The 13,082-nt window shown below is 43.0% G+C and overlaps 1 protein-coding gene across 3 annotated transcripts in view; it reads right to left on the bottom strand.

Moving 5' to 3' along the window:
- TMEM200A (transmembrane protein 200A) overlaps positions 1-12,248 on the bottom strand; it is a 57,647-nt gene extending 45,399 nt beyond the window's left edge. Inside the window, exon 1 of one of the 3 annotated variants that reach the window (XM_052784323.1) lies at positions 11,968-12,248. The gene's annotated coding sequence lies outside the window, so the exon portion shown is untranslated. Of the gene's footprint in view, positions 1-6,037; positions 6,130-11,967 lie in introns of those variants that run through there. The other 2 variants (XM_052784322.1, XM_052784324.1) reach the window with 2 other exon arrangements.
- Positions 12,249-13,082: the final 834 nt, after the last annotated feature.

The raw sequence follows: 13,082 nt of genomic DNA, 5'->3' as shown, positions 1-13,082 counted from the left end.
AACCCTTCCAGCTCCTGAGAGCTGTTTTGGCTTGCTTGTGTAATAAAGGCATGATTCACAGAAAACATCTTTGACATTTTTGGGCTATGTAAGAACCAGCACTAGGTCCATGACTAGCTAACATACTGAATGAAATCCTAACCTTGTTGAAATACATAGGAATTCTGCCTTGATTTCACATGGTCAGGATCTCACCACACTACCAGAGCAACAGTAAGCAAACAAGAATAATTCAATCTTTTTACAGTGTTCTTGAGATCACAGCAGGAGAAGACAATTTTTGACTTCCATCATCCAATTCTCAGTCTGTAACATCTAACCCTCCACCAGTTTTGTGACATATATGAAAACTTCCATTAAAATCAAGGATTTATATTGATATGAAATGTGAGTAATGATAGTAGAGAATCCAAATTCTTATATCTTTGCTGACCTGTGTAATTTATACAGCTCTAAAACTTAACTTTGTAGAAGTCATTCAGTGGTCCTGTATGCAGTTCCTGGCTGTGTGTGCCCTAGATATAAGCAAATCTAAATACCATTTGCTTCCCAAATCATTTGCTGCTCTGATGTAGGAAAAAAGCAAAAAGGGAGAAGTAAAGCAAAGCAGGAGAGGATGGATATCCTACAATACAAATAAAGAGAGGAGAGAGCATTGCAGGGACACAAAAAACCTGAAGGATTTAAAGTACTATTTCAGAGAGGAATGGAGTAAGTCAGCTGTTATCAAACCTTTCACATAACATCATGTCCACGAGATTCTTACATGTTGTACTACACTCTGGTATCTTGTCTGTATCTATGCAATACAGGGGTGGCTTGGGTTCACATCATAAAGTAGGGCTACATCATTAAGGTGCTTCTACTGCTATTCTTTGAAGCACACAACAAAACTAGAGCCTACAAGACTCCATATTAGGCAAATCCACTACCCGTTGTTTTTTTTTTTTCCCCCACAAAAAGAAGGGAAATAGTAAATAGTTCCATAAACTCCCTACTCTCCTCCCAGGATTGTATTTTTATATATATATATATATATATGGAAAAGATAGGTTTACTTGAGAAAAACAGAAATTACTGTCAGATCAGCCAGAAGATCCATAGTAGATTCAGATAAACATTCAAATAATGCAATACTAGCTTGGCAACATAGACTTGCTTTTCTCATGCTCCCTCTTCATGAACTATCCGGACAGAATGGAGAGAGTTGCTGCGCTATAAATACGCAGTAAAAACAAACAAAACCCATACTGAGAATGAGCAATAAAAAAATTTGACAATAAAGTATCCTGAAAACTAAAACACAAGCCAAATATAAAATGATTAACACAAGCCATTCATCAGCTTCAATTCTATCATTCTCTCAAAGCCATGACAAGAAGTCGTACAATCTTTTGGTTTTTGACAAAATCCAGGATGGTTTCTCTGGCTGTTTTTCAGATCTCTGCTGTGGCTCATATTTCCTGTTTTTACAGTTTGATCATTGTGACTGATGATTCTTCTGAAAAATCTGTGTAAAGCAAGTTGTATTCAGCAACAGTCATCCTCTCGCTTTTGCACACAATGAGCTTGTTTAATCACAGCCACATGGTTTTACAGGTGATGTATGTGAAAGTGATTTTAAATGCTTTTTAAACCATTTCTATTGTTTTGACCAAATCTCAATTTTATTTTTTTTTCAGGAAAACCTCACTGCATATAAAACAGTAATCAAGTAGGATCTCTAGACATTTTCTGTCTCGTTCATCTCATTTGTGTTCCCGTTTGAGAAGATAATTTCCTATCAAGATGGGATTTTAGGCAAAGGAATTGTAGAAACCTGCCCAGCACCTTAACTTCAAGGTCCATGTGACTACATGCTCAAAACCTCAGCTTGTGAAAACAAACTGCCTCAAGATCTTGAAGAAGAATCTTGAAAACCTGAACTTAGTGCTCATCTCAACGACTGCTGTGAATACCCCTTCCTCCTCTGTCTACCTTCCATACTGTGAACCAGCACACGTGGGCTGGAGCTCAGCTGGAACATACCCCCAGGACACACTACCCACAGCACATTGCCAAGTACATCACAGTCTAAAAGGCAGAAGTATGGTCAAAAGGCAGACAGGAAGCAGTACAAACATGCACATGACCATGATAAGGGCAATCTTTTCAGTGCAATGCAGTTGTTGCTAGAGAAGCTTTTAAGTTGAGTGTTTGCAAACAGTTCAAAAGCCACAAACTTCTGGAGAATAGGAGGCACAAAAGCAGATCAGACCCCTTTTCTAGGGCCCTTTTACTGCTGTATGTCAAAGTTTCTGCTGTCACTGCTGAAGACCTGAGTGTTAACCCTACAATATGTTTTCTGTTCTAAATTGCTAACCATGGCAAATGCCAACGCCTGGTCTCATCATTCCTTGTGGATTTACTGAAAGACAAGAAGGAAAACAGTGTTATGGTATTAATACCACACGTACTTGTAGTCACACTACATGATAAGACCCACTTCTCATATTTCCAGTTATTCAGATTAAGAGTCTCCCTACTACTTGGCTAAGACATTATTTGCAAAATTACAGTCTTGCCCCTATAGAATAATCAATGTCTGTGGTTGCTGCTGTACTACTGACCTATCTTCCTTTCTATCTACATTCTGCCTTCACAATATCATTATATACACAGTCCTGCAGTTGTCAAGGAGTGAACTGTGCTTGCCTACAATTTTTTACAAAAGTGTAAACTGTGTCAGTTTCTGTGAGTTTTCTGTACAGCACAGAGCTGCTGAATGTGTGCAACTGAATCAAATGCAGGCAGTTAGGCACGACACAAGAAGATTATTAATATAAAGCAATAGAAGAATCCACGCAATAAACATTACCAGACCTCCAAGCACCAGGTCTAACCTAAGAAGGCCCAAGCTCCTGAATACTAGAAGAGTTTCAGCCACATGCTCTTGGGAATATGGGTATTCCCAGACACAGTCTCACTGTTGAAAGGCAACATCCTCGACTAATTCCAGAGCAAATGACTCATCAGAAAAATCTTCCAATCCAAATTTCCATAACATCAGCACCCTCTCCATGGGCCATCTCTGTTCCAGACTGGTTTAACCAGCCTCTCTCTCCCCCCTCTCCCCCCCTCCATGAATTCATAGCTTGCTGTAGTGGACCTTCCTTCTTTTCTTTTTCCTCCCCATTTCCCCCAGTAGATGCTTCTTCAGCTGTAAAGCAAGAATAGCTAGATTAGGAAGAAAAGCTTGGAACTGAATTCTAAAGTCCATCTCTTCAGCCACAAGGTTTAACAAAAGCATATTTAACCTGCAGGTGATGCTGATATTGGCTTCTCGAGTTTTAAGCCATGTGTTAGGCCTATTTACAAAGCACTCAATATTCTGGGCTGAAAATTACCTCCTAAACTCAAACCTGAAAACCACAGATGATAAGCCTTATTCAGAATGAAACTGTGTCTAGTAACAATTAGAATATTCTGTACAAGAGATAAAGAGTTTTGCCTGAGACTAGGTCTAGACTCTGGAAGGAAGGACTGCAGAAACTAAGGATCACACAGACCATTTTCTGCTCCAGGTTCTCCCTTTGGACGTTGCCTTCCCTAAAACAAGGTAAATACCTAGTAGCATGCACACTGACAAAAATGGTCATAAAAACAAAGATTAAGTATTCCCAAAACTCTTTGGAGAAAGTAGGAAAAGCAATTAACTTCACATGTCATGAAGTCATGTCACAAAGCACAACAATACTGCATTTGTATGCTATGAAGGCAGCACAAGAATACATTGGTAAAATTATCTAGAAAGCATTATCAGAAAGCTATACTACTTCATCTGGGCCCATCCTCTCATAGTCTAATTCTGACTCTGTGACAGCATTACCTCTTTTACAGGAATTACATAATGTATACAATACCATCTAGTCATAATCTCCAAATTCCGGGGGAGGGGGGGGGGGGGGGGGGGGGGGATAAATCTGACTGAATGAAAAAATTCACAACATTAAGAACTAAAATAAAAAAGATCCACAGTCTCAGCTACAACCTGTTTTCTATTACCATTTCAACTCTACAGCCAATAAGACAATGAAAAATTACAAACCAGAGTTCTGCAAAACACGACATTGCTTGTCCTTAACCAGTAAACGCTTCTGTGTGTAATTTCATTGGTATGCGTATTGTTTGCAAGCTTGGACTGGAAAACAGTGACTTGTGTCCTTCTAATATAATATAGCCTATTGAACTATATTCCAGCAACGTATGTAGGACCTTGCAGATATTCCACCACCAGCACCAGTTAATGAGGCCATGTCCTAGGAGAATAAAACTGAATTAGAAAAAGAATGGCAATAAATTCAGAATAGGCGTCTGCAAAGTAATTTGAAAAGAAATTTCTTCCTGGCAAACAGCAAAGCAAATACTTTGCAGGGGTCATGAGAAGGGTTTGGGGAAAGCACTTTGGCAATGAATTAATGCAAAGTGATTCTACTGCTCTGAAGTCTATAAACTGTATTAATAGCCAAGCCATTACTTCCCAAGAAGAGTCTGTTCAGCCTCTGGTTGTTTATTATAAATATTTGCTAGCCATTTTTGTACCAGGCTATTATTACCAGGCCAATAATTGTGACATTAAGGAACTGCCAGCTAGAGATTTATTTCGTGTGCAACTTTGTGCTTGTTTGGTAAATCTCTTGTAATCCATTTGGGAGTACAGTGTCCCAGTATGTTCCACCAATTCCACATATTTTGTGTATCCAAACATCATGTTCCAAATTCCAGTTTCCATAATACCAAGGTTACTACTGTGACAGCAAACTGACATCAGATTTCTTTTAATGTCATTAGAGCAGTCAATGGCCTCCAAAGATAACTTTTAATATCTTACTCGTATTTCAAATCCATGTGTATTAGGATTGTTGTAATAAGATTGTTTGGGATGAGATGGAAAAACATTTTAGCAAGTAATGGATCTACAGTACCCAGTACCGGCTGCTGTGCCCAGGCACGGGCCCAGGCAGTGGGACTCCACCATGTCTCTCACGCTACCAGAAGGATGCCAGGGGCATTTGTGGCCGAGGTCAGTTAGCACCCTCTCAGGCATTTAGCTAGTTCAGTCCAGAAGCTACTTCCAAGCAGGCAGTTTGGATGCGACCATCTCGAAGACGGTTTAACACCTGCACATAGCCAGACCACCCTGGCCGGCTTCATGGCCAGAGAACAGGTCTTTGCCTCATTAGTTTCCTAACACAGACATAGGGAAAACATATCAGAAAGAAAAATCTGTGCAAGTATGATAGCTAAGTATTCACTTGATAAATACCACTTAACTATCCACCACTTTGAAGGAAGTCCCCATTGTGCTTATTGTGCTCACTAGTCTTCTGTGAGACAATGACAGATTACATAGATCTGCATGGTGGTAACTTTTGGGTTCAGAGCATTAGTCTGTTTGCAAAGGAAACAACAGTTCACCTAACTTGCAAGTACTTAAAAATGCAGGTTTTATCTTCATAAGCAAACTATAGGCCATAGCTCCCTTTCCTTTCATATGTCTGTTTGAACTGATTTGCTTACAGTGTATCTTGTGTAAGAAGTGTTTAACATCATTTTTGCAGAGCATTGTACTTTGATACACAACAAAGACAAATCATTTAAAATGCATCTCAGGGAGACAAGAATTAATCTCTTCATTTTCCAGACCAAAAAAGATGGGAATGCTTCAAAAAAGAAAAACCACCATATATTTTGGTCTTACTATTCTATTCATTATTTGAGTTTATTTCTGTTTATAACACTGAATGTAGCATCATTCACCCTTAAAAATGCAACTTATTATATCTCATCCTTTTTCTGCCTTGTTTTTTCTTTCTTCAATATTTCTCTTTTGTCATTTGCTCTTTTTTCCACTTTCCCTTCTCCCCTGCTTTCTTCCTTGTTCTTTTTTGTCTGTTAGCTGTCATTTAACTTCTCCTTCCTACAGAAATGTAGTCATACCTCAGGTGAAACAAGCCAACTGTTAAATACACAGTAATTTATAGCAAGAAGTACACACCTGCCAAGTCTCAGACACTGTATCAGGTTTATTCAGTTGACCTCCAACAACCCCACCATGACATCCACGTCTCCAGAACAGCATAGTTCCATGGTGCATCTCTTTTTCTGAGTCCAGCAGGCTGCCTCATACCTTATGCGTCAAGTCCATCTAGCACAAGATCATGCAAAAGAGAGAAGCTATAGCAGCTAAGTTATGTACACCTTGCGTGCTCCAAGGAATACGTCCTTAGGAAAGCTTGTCTGCTGCAGCAAAATACTGCCCCAAGACATGATGCTGCTCTCATCCCTCTTCATGAAGGAATACATTAAATGTACATCTCATTACAATGTCAATACATGTCAAATTTCGTATTTGAGCGAGAGTAATAGATAGTGTCTGTGCAGAGAGAGGAATGTATCTAAAAATATAGGTAATGGGATCAAGTCAATTGCTAGGCTAGAATATGCTTCCTTGACAATCCTGCCAACTTGTATGAAGAAGGGCAAGCCCTACCAATACAACATAATTCTTGATTATGAGTTTTCCAGTACAGAGAAAAATGGTTTAATATCCTAACAACTCAGAGCTATTCATTTATCTGTAGTTTCTCTCACACTGAATCCTGACAAAACATAAGTAGAAGCTTTTCAGTAATGGCAAACAAAAATTGAGTAAGTGGAACTTCCTTCAATTACAACATACCTTTTTGTATATTTCCTGTGTATTTTAATATGTGATATGCCTTTGTTATTTTGAATTACACGAAGGAGAGAGAGAAAACTCCAGTGCTTTGAGCTGCAATTTTACATATGCAACTAGATGGATGGACAAGTAATGGCACTTTTTTTTCATTTAATACATAGCAAAATATAAGTGATAAAATTAATTAGATACACACTTGTTCTTCAACAATAGGCAACTGATTACAGATAAGCAGACCCATTTATTCAGACACATTCAGATGGAGAATGTGAAAACAAAAAAAATCAAATTCTATTGCTGTTACCACTATCACACCAAATGCAATATAATAAGTGAAGTTTTTTAACTGCCTCCTAATTAATCTGCTTTGATGGTGGTTTACATCAACAAAAATTAAAATTACTTTTGGAATTCTCCCCTTTATGGGAAGGAAGCAGTGTGACTACCATTGGAAAGCTCTAAAAAGCTTTTTTTCATTTCATATCCGCTCTCTGAGCTAATGCTACAGGTCCCAGCACAGGTCACAGGCATCAAAGCACAAACCTCTACTACTTTAAGTGCCACTAACCAATTGTCAGAACTCATAGGGTATTAGCACCCAACGGTATCAATGCTTCATTGAAAATGTCCTTCCCATTTTACAGCCAGAGTGAATTACAGAAGTATGCAGTTTTAAATCTCGTTCAAATTTTAGCAATTTTTATTGATGGGTTTTAAAACCCTAGCACGGGGATGGTCAGTCCAACTGTCTCTGTGAAACAGCAAAGAAAAAACAAATTCATATAAAAAGACATTCTTCCTCTTCCTCTCTAGTTCTTTGTCTATAAATTAGTCGCTTTGAAAAGTAACCTATGCTGTATTTTACATCTCTTGTGATTTTTAAAATCTGTTTGGTTACTGTATGTATCTACAGCATATTTCATTGCAGCTACAAAATCCTAGTTTCTCTGATTCAGTAAGAGTTTCATCATTTAGCTCAGTGGGGTAGAATTAAAAAACAATGTAGAAAAATGTCCTTTGTTTCTACATATTTTAATTGGAGGAAAATGGTCACACTTCCAACAAAAGCAACAATTGACTAAAATTCCAGTGGGATATAAATAATAACAAGATGTTGATATAAATGGACACAAGAGAGTAAAGTGACAACTGTCTTACAGTCTTCCTAAGACTTTTCAGAGAGCTTATACACAAAAAGGTAGTTCATTGCTTCATTTTCCACAAGTCTGTTTTCCTGAAAATCTCTGCTATATCATTACATCTCACTGACGATGTTCCTCAGATGCCCAGTTTTGGTTAGGTGGCCCTGCACCTCCCTGTCACACTTTTTTAGCTACTGAAACATGGAGAAAAAAGAACAATAACTTTCCCCAACATGAAACAGAACAACAGAGGAGATGACTGAGGAAAAACATCCTTCTTTCTCAGGTCTTCTGGTTACTGAATCATTTTCAAAAAACACCAAGTGCTCTTTGTAATATTTCTGTCACCAAAAGACCAAAATAAGAAAACTGAGTGATACAAACATGTTCTGTTACTGCTGCAGATAAAAGGCTTCAAGTAGCTCTGTATTACAGGATATCCATCTCATTTGGCTAGCTGTGCAAAAAAAAAAAAAACCCCAACCCTTATTTTTAAGAAAAATCACCTAGGCAAAATCATGAGGTTTAAAATCACTGATCCCGTAATAAAGTTCAGGAAGAAGAACGTAATTTCATTTATACTAAGAGACCAGTATAATCTGAATATTTCAGTAGTAAGTTCAGTCATTAGGTCCACTTGAGCTGCTCCTGACAAGATTCACCTACATGAAAAGCAGTTACATATATACACCCGGTACCGAATCGTGTTATGTGGAAATGGTTAACAGTGGAATAGAGTAACGACTTCTTGGTGTACAGTTAGACCAAAGTCCCAATACGGAAGTTTAGAACAGTGTTTATTCTCACAAACTCCACAAAAGGTGGACACCCAAGAGCTAGTAAAACTAGTGGGTAGGATAACAGCTGTGCAAAACATCTGTTCAGTAGCTTAATTCACTGATGCTGTCAGCATTTCACCTTTCCGTGCAATCGACTGTCCACTTACTAAGAACCTAACTACCCACAGATTGTGTGGGTTATGTGTTACCTAGTAAAGAAGAAAAACAGAAACTTTTCCTGACAATATTTTTATTTTAAAGCTAAAGTACTAACTAAAACTAAAGCACTAACTCAAGCACTGTCTGCAGTTTCCTTTTATTTCTAGGGGGCTTTGAGAGTGTACACAGGTCTGTGTTTCAAAATATGTTTCAAACTTCTCTAAGATTTCTAATTCTTAAAACTATTGATGAGTATCTTTGAGTAACTAAAAGGCAGTCACCAGTTAGCAGTAATACAAAGATTCTGCTGGTAAACAGGCATCGAGAATGGACCTCCCTAAATCCTGATACTAAGGTCATATTTGGGACGTCTTCCCACATCCATCATACTGCAGCATCAGAAATCTTAACGACAAGGTTTCAGAGAACAGATTCAAGTCCTCTTAAAGACTTTTATGTAGAGCTGTAGTACAAACATTATCTAAAAGGATATTCTACCTGGTCTTCGGCTGCCTTTCTAGTGTTCGGGTTCTCCTCAGACCCTGTTTCCCCCCCCCCCCATACAGAGGTCTGAAATACCTTAGTGTCTAAACTGGCACAAGATGCCTATGTTTTTACAAGTTAATCCTACTTTTAGTCTCTAATCTTGCACACTAGAAAATGATTCACAATTTCCCCTTTGTTCCCATATCACAAGATCAAACATGTAGACTAAAAGTAATTGATCTGTTTATAAAGCATAATGGCACCAAATCAAATGGAAACATCATCACTAGCTAGGATATCAAGTTCCTCTTATTTCCGCTACATTCTCTACCACTATCATAGACAAGACTGACAGCATTCTTCTGTAAAAAAATAATAGGAAACTATTCATGACAGCAACCTTTAGGTTTCATATTTTTTATATCATAACCTTGTCTGGTTTCAGTAATCTTAGTGGGAGTTTTCTCTGATTTTCAGCATTTCAGATTTTTGGCTCCTAAAATACACTGAACAAGGCACAAGAAGTAGCAGTCTCCCCCTGCTGTTCCATACACGTATCTTACTCCTTAACCAGTTTTCACTTTCCATTTTCCCCTTTTGCCCCTGGAGAAGTACGAGTCAATCAACAATATACAACCCATGAGATGTGGCCGAGGTGAGCACCTGCGTATAGCACAGGTCTTTTGTGTCACATGCCCAGCATTCAAGGAAACGGAAGCAGAACACGTTAAAAGAGGGCTTGGTCCAGGAAAGGTCCAGCAATGCAGTTAAGCCAGTGAACAGTTTCATTGAAGTTACTGGACCTATTGCTATGTGCAACGAACTCGCACCCTAGGTCATCATTAGCAATGGAGGTCGGAACTACTTACCTGCTTGAGGGTCAGCATACATTTCGGTGCTTTGTCAAAGCAGGGGTTGCTTAGTTCATACTTCACAGGATTAAATTCAGACAGCCCACCTTTTATAATCTGATTACAGAGCTTCCATAAAAATGAAGCTCTGTTCCAATTCCAGCAAGGTTGTGTTGGGCAAAACCATTTCTGTACATGGAATAAAATAATTCTAGTATGCTGAACTCTTGCATCAGTACTCCTTTTCCAACTTTCATATGGATCATTGTTGCAATCCAACAAAGGAGCAACAAATAAAATATGTCTCTATGCCAATAAAATATAAATTATATATGATTTTATTTTCCAAATTACTATTTAAGTACCGCATATCTTTTTCCCTGAGGGTGTTTTTCTGTGCTCAGTACAAAAATCTAATTGTTACTCATGTTTCAAATTACTAAAAATTGTCTTATAATTATCTTCTAACAAGTATTTTGCTAGAGGTACATTTGCTGGCAACACAAGAAGTACATTAAATGTTCCAAACTTGAAAGACCCTTTGGCTTCATTATCAAGTAATTTAAGTTACATTCAGTGGAAATATAACTTTCTGTTTTAAATGGGCTTTTTGCCCCCCACTTTCTGCAAAGCAGCACAGAAACAACTAAGAAAGAAACAGTCCATTTTTTCCTTATCTGGACACTTACTTTATTTCCATCACATGGATTGGAAGCACCATCTACTTACAGAAAAAGAATAGTTGCTAGTGTATTGATCTAGCACCAGGGTAAGCCAGAAAACGACAAAACCTTTGCTGACAGAATTTTATTGAACAATATAGTCCTTATGTCCTAAAAGCATTATGAAGTGGAAGTCCACTACATTGCTACAGGTTATTTTGTAGTTCATGTTATACAGAATGCTACAGTAAAGGAATACTTTTGTTGGGATACTTTTGCCTTTAAACAGTAAAACCCGTTTTATTTTTCATAACCACTGCATAAAATAAAATAGACTAGCAGTGGTTAATGACAATTAGTCTTAAGTATCAAGTAGATACAGCTATCGCAATTCCAGATCTGCAGAACAGCTGCACACGTATTGAATTCAAGCGCAAACACTAACAATGCTTATGTTAATAAGATATGAGGAGCATCTACCACGCACCCAAGCTGTTTGCGGTACTTTTGTTTCAAAGTCTACCTCACTAGTAAGCTTACGTCTACCCGATCAGCGATTTATTGAGCAGTGAGTTACGTTTGCACGCAAGGGAGTAGGGCAACCCCCTTGTCTTCCCCATCTGCCTCTCATCCTTCCAGATAACCACCACACCACCATTTTTCCCTCAAACAAAGGTGAAGGAAAACCCAACTTCTGTGAAAATAAAGGCAAAGTGGAAACTTGCCGGGGCGGGAGCGGCGAGGGGGGCGAAGCCCGGGGACAGCCGCTCGGCAGGACAGGGCAGGGCTCCCGACCGGCGGGGCAGGCGATGGCAGCACGTAAAGTATTTCGGACCCGAGCGCAGACAAAAGAGGGTGTGTAGCAGCTGCACGGAGCGCGGCGGCCGCCGGCACGCCAGCCCGCTCCGCTCGGGAAGCAGAAAGTCCATTTCTGGCAGGGAAAAACCCACCTACCCGTCCCCGCTCCCACCCTGCCCCTCGCCGCCGAGGGCAAGGGCGTGTGTCCCCGTCCCCGTCCCCCCCCGCCGCCGCCGCCGCCACCACCACCGGCAGGAACGGCCCCGGCCCGGCCCCGCCGCTCCCGGGGAGGGATAACGGCTGCGGGCGGGTTGAAGTTTGAGGGTGAAGGGGAGACCCCCGCCACACGCGCACCCGCCCCCCGCTTACCTGTGGGGAGGTGCGAGGCGTCCGCCGCCCTCACGGCGCGGCGAGCTGCGGGGCGGCGCGGCGCCCGGAGGACATGGGGCTTCTCCGGTGAGGCGGCGGCTGGCTCAGGGAGTGACAGGGCGGCGGCTCCCCTCGCCCTTCCCCGGCACCGTCCTCGGCGAGAGGCGAGCGGGGGGAGGCATGGCGAGCAGGCAGGGAGCGGGGCCGGGGCGGTCACTGCCGGCCGGAGGAGGACGCCCGCCGACCGGGGGCTGCGCGCCCCCCCGCCGCCGCCTCACGGCCAGCCGGAGGCAGCCTAGGCAGCCTCCCCCTGCTCGCCCCGCGGCGACGGCCGGGTGCCATAGCAGCGGGCTCCGGGAGCCGCGGAGAGGGAACGGCCGTCAGGCAGCCGCCGGGGGGGGGGGAAGCGTGGGCGGGCGGCGGCTCCGCGGCGCAAAACTTTGCCGGCTCCTCAGCGAGGTGCCCAGTCGCCGCTTGCCCCCGGCGCCACCCCGAGCGGGACCCCCGCCCTCACGGCCGCCCCACCGGCTCCCCTCGGCGCCGCGGGGGCTTGGCGGCCCCCCGCACGGCCCCCGCCGCCCGCGGCAAAGTTTCACTCCGAAACCTCCCGGCTGCGGCCCCGTCTCCATGGAAACGACCCCCCCATTTCCCGCCGCTCCCCACGGGACGCGGCCGAGAACAGGCGGAGGAGGGCGGCGGGCGGGAGCCGGGGTGGCTCCCTCGCCCGCGGAGCGGCTGCGGGGGCGGCAGCCGGAGCCCTGAGGGGCGGCCGGGACGAGCCCGGCGGGCGGCAGGCAGATCTAGCCGCAGGCGGCGGTCGGGACGGGGAGCCCCGCGGCGGGACGGGACGGCGGCCGGAGGAAGAGGACGCGGCTCCTCCGCCTGCCAGGGAAGTTTCCTGTCTCCCCACCAGGACCAGCCTGGTCTGAGGCGTCTCCTCCACGGGGCCTCCCGGCGCCGCGCTGCCGCCGGCCCCGCCGGAGCGGCGGATTTGTAGGGCGCCCGGTTCCGCCCCGGCGGGCTGAGGGGCCGCGGCCGCGAGGGAGGAGTCACCGGCGGGGGCGGCCGGGGGGAGTCGGCGAGGGAGGGGAGGGGAGCGGACGGCGGCCGTGCCG

This window comes from Harpia harpyja, chromosome 4, assembly GCF_026419915.1.
Source record: "Harpia harpyja isolate bHarHar1 chromosome 4, bHarHar1 primary haplotype, whole genome shotgun sequence".
In the NCBI taxonomy this organism is placed as follows: domain Eukaryota; kingdom Metazoa; phylum Chordata; class Aves; order Accipitriformes; family Accipitridae; genus Harpia; species Harpia harpyja.
Note: the sequence above shows the minus strand (reverse complement) of the source record. Positions and strands in the feature narration are given on the sequence as shown.